General features: G+C 42.9%; 1 protein-coding gene across 4 annotated transcripts in view; it reads right to left on the bottom strand.

Moving 5' to 3' along the window:
- Nucleotides 1–20,740, bottom strand: part of NCOA6 (nuclear receptor coactivator 6) — an 84,167-nt gene that overhangs the window by 59,607 nt on the left and 3,820 nt on the right. For all 4 annotated transcript variants that reach the window (XM_056122135.1, XM_056122137.1, XM_056122138.1 and 1 more), the window contains exon 2: nucleotides 5,391–5,464. The gene's annotated coding sequence lies outside the window, so the exon portion shown is untranslated. The remainder of the gene's footprint in view (nucleotides 1–5,390; nucleotides 5,465–20,740) is intronic.

Raw genomic sequence — 20,740 nt, 5'->3', positions numbered from 1 at the left:
TTAGGTCTCAGTCATACATGTTCCAACACCCATCCTCTACCAGTTGTACATTTTCCAGCACCAGTGTCCCAAGTCTCTCTCTCTCTCTCTCTCTCTCTCTCTCTCTCTCTCTCCTTTCTGTGTCTCCTCTCTTTCTCCTTTTGGGCACTGTAGTTTGCAATACAGACACTGAAAGGCTATCAGGATTATGATTATCCGAATATCTCCCCTCCCCCCTTTTTGAATAGCTTCGTCTTTTTTATTATTATTATTTTTGGTCTTTTGGCGATGCTCAGCGGTTACTACTGGCTCGGCACTCAGGAATTACTCCTGGTGGTGTTCAGGGGACCATACAGAATGCTAGGGATCAAACCCAGGCTGACCACGTGCAAGGCAAACACCCTAATTGCTGTATTATCACTCTAGGCCTCTGAATATCCCTTTTCCTGTCCAGTGTGATCATTCCCAGCCATTATTGTCATATTGTTCTCTTCTCTATCTTACCTTCCCTTCGCCCACACACACTTGGTTAATTCCAACCATTCCTCCTAACCCCTGTTTTCTCTAGCCATGGATATTACTCTTTTACTAAATATTTTTTATTTGGGGAATATTGCCATAACTTTCTTTTTTGATTTTGTTGCTTTCACTATTGCCTCTATCTTTAGATTTTGTCATTTTGAGTATTCTTAACGCCCGCCTGTCCTTCGCCAACTACAAGACCAAGATGACTGCCCTCTGATGTCCTGATGGATCTATCACATCTTCCAGAAGGGCAATGGAGAAGATTATTCATGACTTCTACTCAAATCTCTTTGATAGCCATGTCCACCTGCCGACATACCAAATTCCACAGGATGGATATGTCGTTCCCAATGTTCTCCCTTCCAAAATCTGACAAGCCATTTCGTCAGTAAAGAAATGAACAGCACCCGGCCCAGACAAGGTCAGACCTGAACACCTGAAGAACCTGCCGTCAATACTCATCAATACGCTGGCTCGGCTCTTCACACACTACCTATCTGAATGCAAGGTTCGGTCCCAATGGAAAACCAGCAGGACTGTACTACTGTACAAGAAGGGAGACATTCATGACATTGGCAACTATCGCCTGATCTGCCTATTGTCTGTCATCTACAAGTTGTTCACTCGAGTCATCCTGAATAGAATTGGCAGAACACTAGATGAGGGAGAAGCATGCGAGCAAGCCGGGTTCCGCAAAGGATTCAGCACCATCGACCATATCCACACGATAACCAAGCTCATTGAGGTTTCTCGGGAGTTCAAGATGCCGCTCTGTCTAACGTTCATTGATTTAAAGAAGGCCTTTGATTCTGTTGAGACTGACGCGGTCATTGAAGCCCTAGCCAATCAAACTATTCAAACTCAATATATCAGGATCCTCCATGAGCTGTATTGCGGATTCACTACCAGGATCTCACCATTCTACAAAGAAGTAATCATTGATGTCGAGAGGGGTTCGGCAGGGTGATACCATTTCACCAAAACTCTTCAGTGCCACCCTCGAGAACATCATGCGACGACTGGAATGGAAAGGAATGGGAATGAAGATAGATGGTTGGCAGCTGATGACACTGTTTTAATAACACCAAACATTAGCCAAGCGGCACAAATGCTGGCCAACTTCGACCGTGAGTGTGGAAAGGTCGGACTACAGCTGAATCTTATGAAGATAATGTTTATGAGAAACAGCCTCGTTCCTGATGCCCCATTTGCTCGCAACAGAACGATCATCTCCAAATGCAAGAGCTATGTGTACCTAGGTCGAGAAGTCAACGTGACAAATGACCTGGCACCCGAGCTGCACAGGAAGAAGAGAGTGGCTTGGAACGCCTTCAAGAGCGTCGAAGAAATAGCTAAAAGGACGAAGAACCTCCGGCTCTGGGCACATCTCTTTGATTCTACTGTTCTTCCTGCATTAACATATGCCTCAGAGAACTGGGCCCTACGCAAACAGGATGAGAACACTATTCGGGTCTCCCAAAGAGGAATTGAAAGAGCTATGCTTGGAATATCACGTTTCACTCAAATGAGAGAAAAAATCCGGAGTTCCGACCTCCATCAACGATCAAGAATCAGGGACGCTGTCTCATTTTGCCACAGCGTCAAAAATCAGATGGGCTGGTCACATAAGAGACGACCGCTGGACTAGAGCTGTTACCGACTAGATTCCACGGGATGTCAGAAGACCGCGTGGCCGCCCACCTACCAGATGGTCAGACTTCTTCATCAAGATCATGAACGATCGGTTTGAGGCTCTTCGTGTTCCTAGAGCAAACAGATGCCATTGGGCTACACTAGCACGCGACAGGGGAAAATGGAGACGTTACTGGCGCCTGCTCGAGCAAATCGACGATTAACGGGAAGTCAAATGATTAAGTGATCATTTTGAGTAAAACGTATCTCGGAGACTTCCTGATTGGGTCTATTTTCACTGGAACCTTCTGGGCCTCCTGGATCTTGGTACCACAATCCTCAACTCTGTGAAGTTCTTATCGATGATTTCTTTAGCTATTGTAACTAAAATTGACTTTTGTTGATTTATCTTCTGATGATTCCATTTACCATTTCTTTAAATGTTGTTAGAGCAAGCCACATGAAATAAATCTGTTATATGTCTGCCCCAAGGGACCCAGCCCTGGCAGCCGATCTCCACTACCCAACCGCTGCCATGCTCCAGACTGCTTTCCAAACCATAAGACACTTCCTACCCATTTTCCTAGTGACCACACCATATTTGATGGGGTTCAGACATTAGGCAACAAATTATATCCTCTTGGAGAGACTGGCAAGCTACCAAGAGTATCCCGCCCACTCGGGCAGAGTCTGGCAAGCTCCCTGTGGCGTATTCAATATGCCAAAAACAGTAACAATAACAGGTCTCATTCCCCTAAAGAGCCTCCAATTGTTGGAAAGACGAGTAAGGAGAGGCTGCTAAAATATCAGGGCTGGGAGGAATAGAGAGGTTACTGGCACCTGCTTGAGAAAATTGAGGCACAACGGGATGACAGTGACACAAGTGATATGTCTGCCAAGGGGGTAGATTGGGGGAATGGCAGGGAGCCTTACAAGCGGCCAACATGGCCAACGCAAGTTCGATTCCTCCGCCCCTCTCGGAGAGCCCGGCAAGCTACCGAGAGTATTCGATATGCCAGACACAGTAACAACAAAGTCTCCAATGGAGACGTTACTGGGCCCGCTCGAGCAAATCGACGATCAACGGGAGGGCCTTTACCTTTACCTTTACTGAGCCACATCCCTAGTACTATAATAGAGCTACATCCCCAACCTTAGTCCACACCAAGTGCTTTACCATAGAACATTTTGGGCCCTGGTACAGGACTGTTTTATTGTTTTGTTTGGGGTCACATTTACCAGTGCTCAAAGCCTAATCCTAGCCTCAGGGTGCTGGGGATCAAATCAGGACTGGCGCATGTAAGGAATGTCCTTACATCTGTACTGTCTCACCAGTCCTGGTACAAGCTTTTAACTTTGGGGTCAGAGAGATAGTACAGCAGGTAGGGCATTTGCCTTGCATGTGGCTGACCTGAGCACCAGCAGGAATAATTCCTGAGTGCAGAGCCAGGAATAAGCCCTGAGCATCATTGATTGTGGCCCTGAAACAAAACAAAGCAAACAAACAATAAAAAACCCCAAGTTTTTAACTCTTCTTCTACTTGGGCCTATTCATATTCTTCTCTCACCTTCTTTCTTTCAAGAAGTTAATTCCAAGCCAGAAGTTAAAAACGAAGGCTAATATAATCTCATTAGCGGCCACGATCTCAATATAAATCTCTCCAAAGACAGCATAAAACGACACACCATAGCCATGCTGCTGGAACCTGCACCAGGCTGTTTTATTAGGGGCAACCCCAAGAGGGGCGGGTGAGGCCTCTCCCCACCCCAACAGAGCCAGCCCTAGCAGCCAGTATCTCGTACTTCACACCACCAATATACCAAGAGTAGCAAACCACATTTAATTGAGTTTAAAGTAGAAGGCAACCAATCTTAGAGGAAATATATTTATAGAGATACAAATATAAGCACACAAGGATCAATCTTTAACAACACGTTACTCTTCTCTTATAGAAGGGCTTAATAGTGCCTGTGTGAAATTCAACAATCTTCACACACTTTCTTCTAAGAAACCTTTTTTGTCTCATTTTTAGTGGGTTATTCATAACAAGCAATACAAAACAAATTGTTTCGGTTCTGCTTTGGGGGCAGGGTTTGGGGTTCAGGATGGAAATCGGATAGTGAGAAGGTGTAATGGTGGAGAGGTTGGTGTTCAAATATTAAAGGTAAAGGTAAAGGCCCTCCCGTTGTTCATCGATTTGCTCGAGCAGGCCCAGTAACGTCTCCATTGGAGATTTTGTTGTTACTGTGTTTGGCATATCAAATACATCACAGGTGGCTTGCCAGGCTCTGCCGTGTGGGCGAGATACTCTCGGTAGCTTACCGGGCTCTCCGAGAGGGGCGGAGGAATCAAACTCGGGTCGGCCATGTTGGCTGCGTGCAAGGCAAACGCCCTACCGCTGTGCTATCGCTCCAGCCCAGTTCAAATATTAAATGTAATCAAATATTGTGAACAACTTTATAAAAAATAAAAATTTAAAAAAAATATGGAGGCTACCTGATAATGCCTGATCATCTATATTATCACCTCCAACATAATTTTTCATTGATATGCTTAAGGAAGATCTGAAAACCAAAGTGATAATAGTACTAGAAACCAGTGCTCCTGCTAAAGAAAAACAATGGGGCTTGAGAAAGTAATTGAGCCAGGCAGGCAGGTGTCAGACTCCTGACTCCCCAGCTTGAGTCTCCACCGCTCCGGAGACTGGCTCCAAAAGAGCCTTTCTCTCAGAGGCAGCAAACGGTGTTGTTTGGGAGCTGTTCAGCTGTGAAAATTCCCCCTTACAAAGACCAAAGGTATTACAGGTTCAGTCTTACTTTTCATTTTTGGAACACATCTGGAGGTGCCAAAGGCTACTCCTGGCTCAGTGCTCAGAGTCTGCTCCTGGCAGTGGTCAAAGGACCATTTATTACTAAAAGTTGAACCTGTAGCCTCACGCAGACAAGTGCTCTTTCACTGAGTTGCATCTCTGGTGCAAATCTTTCTCCTAAAAGTAAAATCTATTTCTTGGGAGCTGGAGAGACAGCACAGCGGGTAGGGCGTTTGCCTTGCACGCGGCCAACCCGGGTTCAACTCCCAGCATCCCATATGGTCCCCTGAGCACTGCCAGGAGTAACCCCTGTGCATCGCCGGATGTGACCCAAAAAGGAAAAATAAAAAAGTAAAATCTATTTCTAACTCAATCTGTCAAAGTTAAAATCAGACTTTGGTAAATCAAACTTGCACTTGTATTCTATAGAATGAACCAACAAACCTGTTTTAAGGGCTATCTGACCATTCACTGACAAAACAAGTTCAAAAGGACCCCAGCTCCATTCCGTCCAGCACCTAGAATAAAAGGAGAAAAGGTAGTAAGAGAAGATGACAAATAACATACAACTAAATATAAGCCAAACAAATCCATTCAAAGTATAATTCTGTGACTAGACAAACTCTTTTCTACTATAGCTCCTGCTAATTTCACTCTACAAGAAATTATAGGAGCCAGAGAGAGACTCTCACAAGGCTAAGCACATACAGTGCATGTAAGAGGCAAGGGTTTAAGCACCTTGGGGTCACCTGAACACTTCCAGGAGTGACCCATGAGCACCGTGCCAAGAGTACCCTCTATTTCTTTTTTTTTCAGTTTTGGTAGTGCCCGGGAGACCATATGGGATGTGTGTAAGGAAAGTGCCTTATTTGCTGTACCATCACTTCGGCCCCTCAGGTTCCTTCTTGGTTTAAGAATTTTCAGGGCCAGAGAGACAACTCAAAAGGCCGAGCACATGTGGGAGGCCCAGATTTGAGCCCATTACCAAATGGTCCACTGCATACCACTAGGAGGGACTCCTCCCACCAGCAGACAAAAAAAAAAATTAGAAATCATGTATCAAGAAATTTAATGTGTTCTATATGTTTTCACTTTAACAACAATATGTTTGAATGTATAGTAAATAAGAATCCCATAGCATCTTTGATAACTGTGTCATAAACAAGGTATATTCTAATCCTATACCAAACACAAATATCCTGTACTTGTTGTCAAGCTATAAACTCTCTCCCGCTCAAAGTAATAATATCCCTAACACTTTACCATCACCACCATGACTTTTTTCTCTTATTTTGTTTTTTTTGGGGGGGTCACATCTAGCGGTGCTCATGGCTTACTCCTGGCTCTGCACTCAGGGGTCACTCTTGACAGTGCTCAGGGGATCATATGGAGGTCAAACCCAGGCTGAGGTGTTCCAGGCAAGCTCCTTAACCACTAGACTATCTCTCCGGCCCTGCATGACTTCTTTTTAACTTCATATTTTGAAATTTCAGACTTACAAAGCACAAGTTAATTTTTAATGTTTGGATGCTCTGTTCTCAAGGGACCTAAGAGTGCACTGGTACCAAGGATCAAAGTTGTGTCTCTTGCAAGCAAAAGCATACACTCCAGCTCACTGAGCTACTTCCCCGGTCCATGAGTTTTTTGTTTTGTGTTTTTTTTAAATGAAAAATATGTGTGCAGAAGTGCCTAGAATTTCTAGTTAACTGTCATTTAAATACTTTTAATAGAAGCATTTATTTAACCACTGTATACCAATTTACAAATATGCATGAACCAGACTCTCTGCTAGGTATTTTCCTATGCCTAAAATTACTGTATAAGAAAAAAAAATTGTGGATGGGAAATTTAAATAGCATTTTCATGACTGCCTAAATCTACTTATTGTACTTAAAATTTTAATCTGGCCCTCTAACCACACAGTAGTAAATGTTTCAGCATGATTTACAAAGTATTTAAAAGTGTCTGAAAAAACAGTTAAGAGTGAACTGTCAAAAACTGTTAAGCAACGGCATAACTAACAATTGCATCCTTCTCTCTATACCCTCTCATGAGGTTCTTATAAAACTATATATATTTCCTTTTCCCAACTCTATGACTCCCAAGGGAAGATTTATGCAAACCTTTAGCAAATCATAAATTTAGTGCCCCGAGAATACCGACAGACTGTCTGCCAAAAAGATCAGCATTTCAATACTACAGTAACCCTGGCTTACTGTTGGTAGGGTTAACACAAATTAAGGTATATTAAGGTAACAGACAATTTAGGTAATGTATTTTTAAACTTCAATTCTGATACTATTAACAAGTTAGTGAAATAATGAAATTTGAAGCTCCTAAAACTACTCATCCTAACATATTTAACAATTTAATAGAGCACAATATAAACTATTTGAATAATTTCCCCCATCTGATTAAATATAAGTAGGTAAGGTAAAATTTAGAGAAAAACAGTTCTTCATATCATATTCTAATTATGACTACAACTTTCTATCATAATACAGCTGCAATCAAAAACATAATGGGGCCCAAGTGAGTTCAACACTTCTGAAGTACATGTTTTTCATAAAGGAGGCCTGGTTTCAAGGTCTAAGGTCTGGGTTCAAGCCCCCTTACTGCCTATGGTTCCCTGATTTCAGCACTGGGCCAGAAGCATTTCAGCACCCAAAACAAACAAAACAAACACGACCAACTCGGATTCCATCCTCAGCACCTTATCCCCCAAACCTACTAGGAGTGTTCTCAGAGCGCAGAACCAAGAGTAAGATCTGAGCACTGCCAGGTGTGACTCCTCCCCTAAAAATGAGGGCAGGAGAGACAAAACAGTGGGTAAGGTGCCTGCCTTGCATGGAGCAGAGAGGTTCGGTCTCCACTACCCCAAATGGTCCCCAGAGCCCTGCCAGAAGTGATCCCGAAGCAGAGAACCAGGAGTAATCTGACCAACTATCCCCCAACAAGAGCAATGATAGATTCCCTAAAAATAAAGGTGAGAGGGCCAGGGAAAGAGATCAAAGGAATGGAGCACATGCTTTGCAAGCAGGAGCCCTTCCAGGCACCACATGATCTCCTGCACGGCGAGGGACTGTGCCCCCAAATAATGATGATGATGATAACCTGGGCAAAGTAAGATCTATAGAGCTTGGCAATTTCTGGCCCAATAGCCTCAAGGAATGGGTAGAAAACTTAAGGTCCTAACCATTTACGGGCTGGAGAGATACAACAGGGAAGATGCTTGCCTTGCTTACACCCAACACGGGTTCAATCCCTGGCATCCCATATGGTCCCCCAAGCACTGCCTGGAGTGATTCCTGAGTGCAGAGCCAGGAGTAACCCCTGAACATCATAGGATGGGACCCCCACCCAAAACTGAAAAAAATAAAGAAAGAAAATAAATTAACCATGTATCCAAAGTCTCTTAGAAAGTCTTCTGAGGCTCAGTGATAGTACAGCAGATAAGGTGTTTGGTCGCACATGGTATCCTGGCATTCCACAAAAACAAAAAAGAAGTAGCAAGTCACATGTGAGGATTCTTTACTACAACAAAAATACTTCTGCTTGTTTGTTTATGGTTTTGGGCCATACCTGGTTATGCTCAGAGATTAATCCTGGCTCTGCATTCAGAATCATTCTTGGCAATGCTGAGGAGACCTTAGGAGATGGGGGGATCGAACCCGGGTCAGTTGTGTGCAAGGCAAGTTCCCTACCCTCTGTACTACCTCTCTAGCCCCTGAAATACTTATTTTCAAAAGTACCAAACAAGTATGTTATAATATAGTGAAAATAAGTAAAGTCTTGCCGTAAGACAGCAACTAGTGGAATGAGTAACAGAGAGATAATATAGATATTAAGGTGCCTGCCTTGCATGTGGCCAACTCTCTGGCATGAAAGGGTAACCCAAACACTGCAGGTAGTAACCTTCAAGCACCACAGGGTGTGACTGAGTGCCCTCTCCTCCAGCACCCCTTCCCTCTACCAAATGTCAGACAACTTTAAAGAATTGGGAGCCACCTCAGATCACTGCCAGGAAGAAAACAAAAACAAAAGGATGGAAAAGATGTGATTTTGAAAAAAATGAAGAGGACCACAGGGCTAGAGAGATAGTACAGCAGGTGAGGCACTTGCTCTGCATGCGGCTGACCTAGGTTTGATTCCCAGCATCTCATATAATTCCCCAAGCTCACCAGGAGTGATTCCTGAGTGCACAGCTAGTAGTAACCCTTTACCACAGCCAGCTATGGCTCAAAAAAACAATCAGTCAATGAATCAATCAATAAAAATAAAATCCTTGGGGCCAGAGAGATAATACAGGGGTTGGGGCACATGCCTTACATGTGGCTAACCCTGTCTGATCCCTGGCAGGGATCAGAAAACTGCCAGGTGTGACCAACAATTACAGACCCAGGAGAAGTTCCTGAGTACTGGCAGGGGTGGCTGTCAAATTAAAAACAAACAAACAAACAAACAAACAAACAAAAACCACCTGAAATCCCTGGAGAGACTAAATGCCCACAGATGACTAATCAACAGTTGTAGTGTGTTTTTTGTTGCTCATTTAAGAGGAATTTCTTGACTATCCTAGTTAAAAAAAAAAAAAATTACTGGCATAGGGAAAATGAGAGCGTCTAGACATGTTAGACCATCAAAAATCTTTTTCTTTGGGATGTCTAAGGATAATCCAATCCAAAAATTTCCCTAGAGTGGCCAAGTAGATGGGTCGAAGGGCTGGCGCATGCATGCTTTTTGCTTGCAAGAGCTCTTGATTTGATCCCCAATACCACAGGGTTCCCAGAGCATGGACCAAGAGTGGCTCCCGAGCACCAATATAAACAACAATAACAAAAGATAACAAAAACGTTTAACAAAAACGTTTCTAAGGCCTTTCTTACCGGGGTCCAGCTCCCACTAAAAAGGGTGGCAGAAAAATGAAGGGCTGTTCTGCTGTCCTCGAGGAAGTGACAGAACACACTGTCAACATTCAGAAGCTGTGCAAAGCTTGGGCATCCAGAGATCTGGAAATGGGCCATGAAGGAGAGGAGGCCCCAGATGTGCGCACTGACACCATCTCCACCAAAGCTGTCTGGGTCAGAGGAATAGGGACATCCTCAACCACAACCATACGTTTGTGCAGAAAACATCATGAGGATGAAGATGCGCCAAACAAGCTGTACAACTGGTAAGTTACCTCTGTGCCTGTAAGGGGTAACATCTACAAAACAGTTGAGGACTAATGACACAATAAAGTTTACAAAATCAAAATGAGTCCCCTAGACTCAGAACTAATTATCCAAAGTGTGACACTATTATGCACCATTTCCAAATTATGCAGTGCCATCATGCTCCTACACAACAATAGTAATAATATTAAGTTGAGCCCCCAACTCAGTAATATTCCAATGTCCTAGATCTGGCAACTCCAACTCCAACCAACTATTCTGGCTTCATTTTCTGACACTTCTCAAAATACCAGCAAACCAGACGTCACACAATTTCATTTCCTACATACTCTTTATGCTTTCCTATGTCCACCTGTGATTCTTCACTCCTCAACTTAATTCCTTAGGATCTCCCTCCACCCATCCCATTTATTTTGTTTTCATTTAGGACCAAAGAGATAACTCAATGGACTAAACACATGTTTTATTATGCAGGAAGACCAGGTTGGATCCCTGACACTACATATTGCCCTGAGCACCTGTACGGAAACAGAAGCAGTTTCTAAGCAACACAAGGTATAATGCCAAAACAAACAAAAATTCTTTAAAAAAATTTTTTTTTAATTTACTGTCTCTGTATCATATACCTGCTATGGATTGAACTGTTTCACCCATAAAAGGTATGTTAAAGCAACAACAATTTTCTTTCTTAAGGAAAGAAAATTGGGAGACCAGAGAAATAGTCAAGCATACAGAGAAGCTTGCCTTGCACAGAGCCAACTGGAGTTCAATCTTCGGCATCCCATATAGTACCCCAAGCACTGTCAGGAATGATTCCTGAGTGTGGAGCCAGGAGTAACCTTTAAGCACCACTGGATGTGGCCCAAAAACCGAAAAGAAAAAAAAAAAAGAAAATTTGGACTCAGAGACATAGACACAAAGAGGGAATGACATGGGATAAGAGTGGTAGAGATTGAAGTGATGTGGCTCCATAAAAACACTGGCGATGACTCAGTCAGTAGCAGAGCATTTGCCTTCAGTGTGTAAGAACTTGGGGAGGAAAGAAGAGAGGGAGAAGAAGGAGGAGGGAGGGCAGAAGGGAGGGAGGGAGGGAGGGAGGAGAGAGGAAGTAAGGAGGAAGGAGGAAGAGGGAGGGAGGGAACACTAAGAACTGATGGAAGCCAGGAAGGAGTCTACCTAGAGTCTCAGGTTGATAAAGGCTTGTTAATAATCTTGAATTTAGGTTCTAAACCCATGAACTGTGAAAAAATGACTTCTGTTGTTTTAAAACCCTATTTGTAGTAGGTTATTAGAGCTGCCTTAGAAAATGAATAAATCAGCTGGAGTGATAGTACAGTGAGTAGGGTTTGCACGTGCTGACCCAGGTTCCATACCTGTCATCCCATATGGTCCCCTGAGCACCACCAGATGTAACTCCCCCGCCCCTGCCAAATCAATAAATCACTTTTTCCATAAACCCTTCCCTGATTCTCCAATGGAAATGCATGTCTCATTTTAAAACTCCTAGACTTTCCTCCTTTTATGTTCACATCAAATGTCCAAATAAATTAATCATCAATTGTAGGAACCTCTCTTCATTGATGGGTAGTAAACAAGTGTTAGCCATCATAATAAAATTTCTCTCCACCACTTTATTCTGATCTTAATGCTTCGGAATCATCCCCATACCACATACTAAAGAGTTAAACACAATTTAAAAGAAGTCAGTCAGCTGAGGGCCTGGAGGACTACAACAGCCATTTAGAGCAGTGTTTCTCAACTGAGGGCCAATAGGTTTCCTCTATGGGTGTCCAGGATATTTTAAGGGGGCACAGGTAAAAAATCATGTAAAAGTGGGTGTGGGGAGCCAACCAGTCAGAAAAAAAAGTTGAGAAACACTGGTTTAGAACACTTGCCTTGCAAGCATATGGTTGAGTTCAAATCCGTGTTCCACGTGCACTAGGGGTCTGATCCTAGCAGCTCTACCTATCCATGACATCATTTTCCAGCTGCACCATAGTAGGTTATGTGTAAACAACCCCAATGAGCATTACAGTCAGGAAGTGTGACCCTGTTGAGCATGTGTATGAGCATGGGGTCATAACTTGTGTGCCTTAACTAAGACAGCAATCCCTTGTGAGCATGTTGCAAGCACAATTATGGGAATGCAAATCTCAAAGAGAATTGCAGCAAACACCACTTCATGCACCACAGTTACACATGTGCATCCCCAGTCATTGCAGCAAACGACAGGTATGAGGGAAGAGAATAGGACTCAGGTAAACCAGCATCTGATTAGATACAAGAGATCAACAGACCCTTATTTAATGGGCTTGTTAGTTTGTCTTTTCCATTGTAGATGTCAGCTATCGGATAAATGTGCATGTACACGTATGCACAGATCAATGAGAAACATGCTGTGACTCAGAATGCTTCCTAAAGAGGGTCTTCTTTTTTTCATCACTCTTTCCCTCTTTTCCTGCCTTTTGTAGTTGTTGATAAAGGAGTTGCTATGATCAGAGATAAACGTGCCTGATGTGCTGCTCACACATTTTCAGTTACGAAGCCTCAGGTTGTAGGGCTTGCACATTTGGACATGGTGCTCGCTGAAGTTTGCTCACAACCCCTTCAGCTGTAGTAGTACACAGGCTCTCTGGTGATGTGGCAGGGTGGGAGGGGTGTCATATTGTCATTGAGGCAGTTATTGCTGTTGAGCTCCCCAGGAAGCTGAAATTTCCCCCTACTATAATCTGGGTGTTAGAAAATGCATATAATTTTTTTAAAAAGGAAAAAAGGAAATTATATAAATGTTACTGAAAAAGTTCACTAGTAAAGGAACTGGGTGGTCGGAACTTTTATTGTTTCTCTGTATGTTGGGGGAAGGGAAGTTCCAGCTGGTTTATGCTAAATACAAACTTAAACGCCTACTTAAAACTTAAAAAATGATTAATGATCACTCCTCACTTTGGTGATCATTAACATTAACTGACATCTTTTCCCATCACTGAAATATAATTGACATACGCACTACAGGTTTAAGATGGATGGAGACGTATACATGTGTACAGATCAAAATGATTACCACAATAAAATTAGCTAACATGTTAGTCATCTCATATAATGACCTTCTGGTGTGTGATGAGAATATTTAGCATTCTCTTAGCAACTTTCAAAAATAAAATGCAATACTGTTGGGACTGGAACGATAGAACAGCAGGGAGGGTGTTTGCCTTGCATGTGCCCAATTCGGGTTCAATCCCTGGCATCCCATATGGTCCCGAGTACTGCCAGGAGTAATTCGTGAGTGCAGTGCCAGGAATAACCCCTTGAGCATCTCCAGTGTGACTGAAGAAGCCAAAATCAGAAAGAAAAAAAAAAAGCAACACTGTTCATTACAGATGTTGCACTGTAGGTGCCCAGACCTGATTCATTTGGTAACTGCAAGTTTGTCCCACTTGACTAACATATATCCCCAGCCCCTGGCAACCATCAGTCTACCCATTTCTAGGAGTCTGTTTTTAAACTGAAAGTTTAATATGAACTGATAATTAGTATTCTGACATAGAATATATAATTCCTGGGCTGGAGAGATAGTACAGCAGAAAGGGTACTTGACATGCACATTGCTGACCCAGGTTGAATTATGGTTCCCTGTGCACCACCAGGTGTGACCGCAAAACAAAACAAAAAGAGAATGCATAATTCTTGGTTTAGAGAGATAATACAGTGAGCAGGGTGTTTGCCCTGCACATATCTGACGTGGCTTGGATCTTGGGCACCTATGGACCCCAAGCACCACCAGAAGTGATTCCTTAATGCAGAGCCAGAAATAAGCCCTGAGCACCACTCGGTGACGCCCAAACAAAAAGAAATAAAACAAGCAACAACAATGACAAAAGAATATAGAATTAATTACTATTCAAAGAAAACATGCTTTTGATCTTTTTATCAAGGTTTATACATAAAAGGCAGCTTTGTAATTCTAGGCTGCATTACTCTTTCCAATTCACAACAGGACCTGTGTGCAAACATCTGTATTATGGTAATTTAGTTGTTTATTAATTCACTCATCAAATGATTATTGAGCTCTTAAGCTGCCACTCATGTCCTGTTTAGAATAAGGTGAGATAGAAAAAGATAAAAAAAAAAAAAGGCTGGAGCAATAGCACAGTGGATAGGGCATTTGCCTTGCACGCAGTCAACCTAGGTTCAATTCCCAGCATCCCATATGGTCCCCTGAGCACCGTCAGGGGGAATTCCTGAGTGCATGAGCCAGGAGTAACCCCTGTGCATCACTGGGTGTGACCCAAAAAGCAAAAAAGATAAATAAAAATTAACATACTTGTGGCTGGGTACAATTTATCTAATACAGTGGCTAGGGTGCTTGCCTTGCATGCAGTCAAGTTTGATCCTCAACATCCCATATGGTCCCCTGAGCCCCGGTGAATGATGCCTGAGTGCAGAACCCTCTCAGGAGTAACCCCTGAGAACTGCTGGATGTGACTCAAAAATACCCCCTCCAAATGAACATATTAAACAACAGTTTGGATAGACACTAGAAACGAAGGGAAGGAAGGAGAGTCACCAGCCAGCTCTTCAGAAGTCCCCCCAACTGGGGAAAAGAAAAAGCCAGCTTTGTGGCTTCCCTTCTCCCTATGTTGGCCTTAAGCTTCACCACTGGTTTACTTTCTATGGCAGTTTTCATTCTGTCACCAAAAGATGACTAAAAACTGCCCTCTTCTCCTTTCAAAGCCTGGAACTGAAAAGAATTCAAAGTCAAGGGGCTGGAGAAAGAGTAGAGATAGTACAGAGGCCGGGTGCTAGATTTTATCCAGGGATCCCCGTACAGTTCCCGAGTCTGCTAGGAGTGATCCCTGAGCTCTGAGCACTGCTGAGTATAGCCCTCCCCCTCCAAAAAAAAAAAATATGTATTCAAAGTCTTCATGACATGGAGGCACACAGTATGCAGAAACTATGAACAGAGGCTCCAGAAATCTAGAGCATGAACTCAAATTCTTCATCAATTTCTATCTCTAGTCCTCAGTTTCTCTATCTAAAAAGGAATAAAAAATGGTGCCTACCTCACAGGATAGTTGTGAGAAATGAGTGAACTCTTACAAAATGATTGACAAGGGGATAGCAAGCCAGGCATGTGGAGGCTCAGATTCAATCCCAACACTACAAGGTCCCTCACCATCACGAGGAATGACCCCTAAGCACCACTGGGTGTGGCACAAAAAACCAATAAAAGTGAAAAATAAATAAAAGGCTTGGCACATTATCTGCAAACAGTAATGCAAGCAAACAGGGGTGGGGGCTAAGTCATAAGCAAACTGGCAAATAAAACTACCTTCTAGACTTGGTAAAGACCCTGGCAGTTACTGGAGGGATGAGGGGGTGAATAGAAAGAATGGGCAAAGGAGTCATTTTGGGTGACAGTGACAGTGGAACTTTGCTAGTGAGTGTGGTGAACCCTCCACTCATACAGAAGTGTTGAACTATGCCTCTGAAATTCTCTAATACTACAAACTAGTGATAAATCAAAAGGGGGAGAATATAAGCTAACGTTATTAGTTTCTGTTACAATCTCATTTAGCCATTTTCGTGAAAAATAGCCTGGGGGAGCCAGAGTGATAGTAGAATGGCTGGTGCTTGCTTGCCTTGCACACTGCTGACCCGGGTTCAATCTCTGGCACCCCGCATGATCCCCCAAGTCCCACTAGGAGTAAGTCCTCAGCACTGCCAGGCCTGCCCCGCCCCCCAACAAAAAAAACTAGTTAAAAAAACAACCTATAGCGTTTAAGTAAATTAGACAGTGAGTTTTCTAACACTAATGCGTTCATTTTTAATGTAGCACCCAACATAGCAGACACCTAAGTATCTGATCCAGAGACTCATAATTAAATCTAGAAAGAAAGCAAGTAGCCACAAAAATTTCTCAGATACACTGGTTCCTGGCTGAAAACTCTGGAGCTCCCTCAAGAGTGAGGTGGGGCAAGGTCTTGAAGCCTGGACACTGAAGCCCCAGCAGCCGCACTCATACCCCAACTGCTGCCATCACCTGCACTGCCTCACAACTGAGCTCTGCAGAGACATCGAACTGCAGAAAATTTCAGGTACAGCAAGTTTTTTGGCTGAAAACTCCAAGCCTTCTTAGAGTTAGGGTGGCAGTCACACCCACATTCCACCCGGAGTGACATCTCCAAACTCTACAATACTAACATCCCGGTAACTAGATTGGATGGGAATGTAACATAGAAGTCAACTAAACTTCATCAGCAAAAACATTAAGACACAAGGCTCAACTAGCAACAATAGTTTAGCAAACCCTCAGACCAGGACTTAATCTCCCCATGGTGAGATACAACAATTCGCACAAATTTTCTTTCACAGAAGTATTTTTTGATAATTTCATTAGCCTTTAATTCAATTAATTCCATTGAATTCCAATTCAATGATAACAAGCAATATAAAATAAATTCTTTTAGGGCCTGCTACAGGGACAGTTTGAGAGTTGGTTGGGAAAATGGGGACAATGGTGGAGGGATGGTCACAGTGGTGGTGGGATTGGTACTAGAATATTGAATACCTGTAACAAACTATCATGAACAACTTTGTAAATCACTGTGTGTGCGTGCATGTGGGAAGACATCTAAATGAAGTTCATTTCATTGTTTCATTTACATTTTATTTATCATGATCAAGTATAATACCATCCTCAGTTCCACCCACAAGCACTAAGCAAGATCAGGACAGTTCTGCTGGCTAGGACCCTCAGCACCACAACAGAAGTTTTTGTTTTATGGAGTTTTGTTTTGTTCTGATTTTTAGTTTCTTTTGTCTTTGCAGCCCCGTGATCAAACCCAGGATTTCACATAAGCAAGACAAGCACTCTACCACTGAGTTACACCCCCAGCTTCACAGCAAAGTTGTGTTTTGCTCTGTTTTTTTAAATGGGGATTGGGTCACACCTAGCATTGCTCAGGGCTTACTCCTGGCTCTGCACTCAGGGATCACTCTGGGCTTGAGGTACCACGAGGTGTTGGGAAACAAACCTGGGTTCACTACATGCAAGACAAGTACCCTACCCACTGTACTATCTCTCCAGTTCCACAGTAGAGTTTTTTTTTTTTAATTTTTTGCTTTTTGGGTCATACCTGGCGATGCACAGGGGTTATTCCTGGCTCTGTACTCAAGAATTACCCCTGGCGGTGCTTAAGGGACCAAATGGTATGCTGGGAATCGATCACAGGTCAGCCGAGTACAAGGCACACGCCCTACCCGCTGTGCTATCGCTCCAGCCCCACAATAGAGTTCCTAATCTCTGGCACACCACATAAATGCAATGGGAATATTGCAACTCAAGTGTGACTCCCAGTAAGGACCATAGCTAAAGATGTGCAAGTAGCACAGCCAAGTATGCAACCCCTGGAAGCACTATAACCACAATATGCATAAGTACAAGTGAGTGAGACACCCCAGCAAGTTTCTGTGCAAGTGCCTAATTAAAGGCATGTGAGCCATGGAGAGTTCCATCCAAGTGTGCGAGCACTACCAAAATCAGCTCTTCAGGCATCACCACCAAGCATGTGTACAGCCCCAGACAAAGAGAAGCCAGGGAAAGAAGTCTGGTGCTCCAGCATGCTGAGCCTTCTCCTCAACATGCTGAGATAGGTCAGGAGGGCCAGAAATGGTTTTGTGGGAGGCAAAACCTAAACTCTGTTTTTTCCCCTTCCCTCAATCTCCAGCGGTGGCAGTAGCTCCCCAGCATCACCAGGTGTTGCTCCCAACCCCCAGCAAAAAAGAAAAAAAAAAAAAGGAAATGAGTAAAGCAAGAGATTAGAGGACTGCAGAGAACTAGGAAAACACACACCACTAAAAGCTCTAGCTTTTATTGTTACTGAGAGAATATGGATTCAATATTGACGGATATTCTGTTTTAAGGTAAGAAGTAAGTGTAAAATTTTAAGTCATTAATAATATTATGTCTTTATGTCAAATCCAACCATAGGCTCTCGTTTATATCATTTGCTACAGAAGTCCCCTTATAAAAGAAGTGATGGTGTAAGAGAAATTCTACCCCAGTGATAAAACTAAGCAAAAATCTGGAAGCACATCCAGCAACACTCAGCCTAACTCTCATTCTTTTTTACCTGAAACTGAAATTAATTCTACAACTGTGTTGATGAGAAAAGAATCTCTACTCTACCTAGTGCTGGAAATTTAAAATGAACAATAGTGCTAAATAAAAACTAACACTACTGAGCATTTTCTAGGTATCAAACTCCTTTATACAGGAATTATTTTTTCCTCAGATCAACCCTATTAGATAAAAACTATAATCTTTACTTTAAAACCAAGGAAACTGAGGCATGAAGAGGTTGGATAACATTCTGAAGGTCAATTAACAAATAGCAGAGCCAAAATTATGACCTTAAAATGTGAAAACAAGTGTCATTCAATACATGGAACTTGGGGCCAGAGTACTGCGGAAATGGTGCTTGCCTTGCACACGGCTAACCCAGGTTCGATCCCCGGCACCCCATGTGGTCCCTCAAGAACTGCCAGGAGTAATTCCTAAGTGCAGTGCCAGGAGTAAGCCCTGTGTATAGTTGGGTATGACCCAAAAAGCCAAAAACAAAACAAAACAAATTCCCAAAAAACCCAACATGTAACTGAGGTAACTAGTTATACACAGGAAAACAATGAACTAGACTCAACCTCTACAACACGCAATAGTTATTTCTACATGGATTTGAGATTTAAGCATCAAAGGCAAATAGAAGAAGAAACTCAAGATGGTAACATAAAAAAATCTCTAACCTGAGAGTTAATACAGGTAACTGTCTTGCATGCATCCAACCCTGGTGTGTTCTCTAGCACCACATGGACCTCTAAGCACAGCTGGGAGCAACCTCCAAGCACAGAGCTGAGAACAGCCCCTGAGCACAGCAAGGTATAATCCCCAAATAAAATAAAATGTCATGGTCTGGGAAGGTGGTTCAGAGGAGTGAATGTTTTGCACACAAGAATCTCAGGTTCAATCCTTAGCACTGCATGGTCCCCCAAGCATCAGAAGTGTCCCCACTGACCACACAGAAAGAAAAAAATAATTTCAATCTTAGGGAGTAAAATAAGCACCAACAAATCTGACTTTATTAAAATCCAAAAGTATCAGTGGGGTAGCTCAAAAGGCTAATGCACAGGCTTTACACGTGGTAGGCCAGGACACTGAGTACTGCTCGGAGCAAGCCCTAAGCAACATAGGAAGCACCCCCACCTCCGCTGAGGTATGTGGCACAAAAACCAAACAAATCCCAAAGCTGGAGAGATGGTTTGAAGTCTTATACTTTGCATGCAGTAGCACCATGTTACTTCTCTGGCACTTCACAGTCCCCATGATGCCAGGAGTAAGCCCCAAGCCAACAAAAGTCCCTGAGCACACGTGTGGCCCCAAATTCAAAACAACAACAAATAACCAAAACCACCAGAAATTTTCAATAAGATTATACAGAGATTACACAAAACAAAACAAAAAGTTAAGTTTTAAGTGATTGTCTATGTTAGAGATAATGCTTAGTTGCAGAGTGTCTGCCTTGCATACAATGTAAGACTCTGGGTTCAATCAATATGCCAACTGCCCCTCCAAAAAAATGTAATAGTCTGTCCCTTATTATCTACAAATCTCATTTTCCTTCCACCATTTAAAAAACCTAGGCAGCCACCATTCTGAACCAATAGTCTAAAAAATTAACTCAGGGGGGCTGGAGCGATAGCACAGCGGGTAGGGCGTTTGCCTTGCACGTGGATGACCCGAGTTCGTTCCCTGACATCCCAGATGGTCCCCTGAGCACCGCCAGGAGTGATTCCTGAGTGCTAAGCCAGGAATAACCCCTGAGTATCGCCGGGTGTGATCAAAAAGCAAAAATAATAATAATAATAAAAATAAATAAATAAAAATAAAAAATTAACTCAGGGCTGTAGAGGTAGAGAGGGAAATCATTTGCCTTGCATACAGCTGACCCTGTTCAATTTCTGGCAACCCATATGGTCCCCCAAGAATGGTCAGGAGTGATCCCTGAGCACTAAACCAGGAGTTAATCCTGAGCACTGCCAGGTATGGTCCCAAAACCCAGAAATAAAGTTTAGAAATTAATTCTCAAGCTAAAGCTATAGTACAGTGCTCATGGCACTTGCCTTGCACATGGCCAACCTGAATTCAATGGGGACTGAATTGTCTACCAGAGTGCCAAGATAACACCAATCATTATCTCAAAAATCCTCCTGCATTTGTGGGCAACTTTAAATTCTAAGTCCATTGACCATATCTCAGAGTTTGTTTCCACTGAGAATCAAACACCTGACCAATTCTATCTCTGCTCATCACTCACAGTTCTACCTCATTTCAAGAACTCCTTACTTCTTCCCTGCTCTCCAGTAGACAAAATATTCATTAATCTCTTCAAAAGAAAATCCTGGGACCAAATAGTACAGTGGGCAAAGCATTTGCCTTGCACAGAACCCAACTGGGTTCAGTCCCTGGCACCACATATGGTCCCCACAGCACAGTCCAGAGTGATCCCTGAGTGCAGAACCTGAGTATAGCCATATGTCCCTCTCCCCAGCCAAAAAAGAAAAAAA

Source organism: Sorex fumeus, unplaced genomic scaffold (genome assembly GCF_029834395.1).
Source record: "Sorex fumeus unplaced genomic scaffold, SorFum_2.1 ptg000044l, whole genome shotgun sequence".
NCBI classification, from domain to species: Eukaryota; Metazoa; Chordata; class Mammalia; order Eulipotyphla; family Soricidae; genus Sorex; species Sorex fumeus.
Note: the sequence above shows the minus strand (reverse complement) of the source record. Positions and strands in the feature narration are given on the sequence as shown.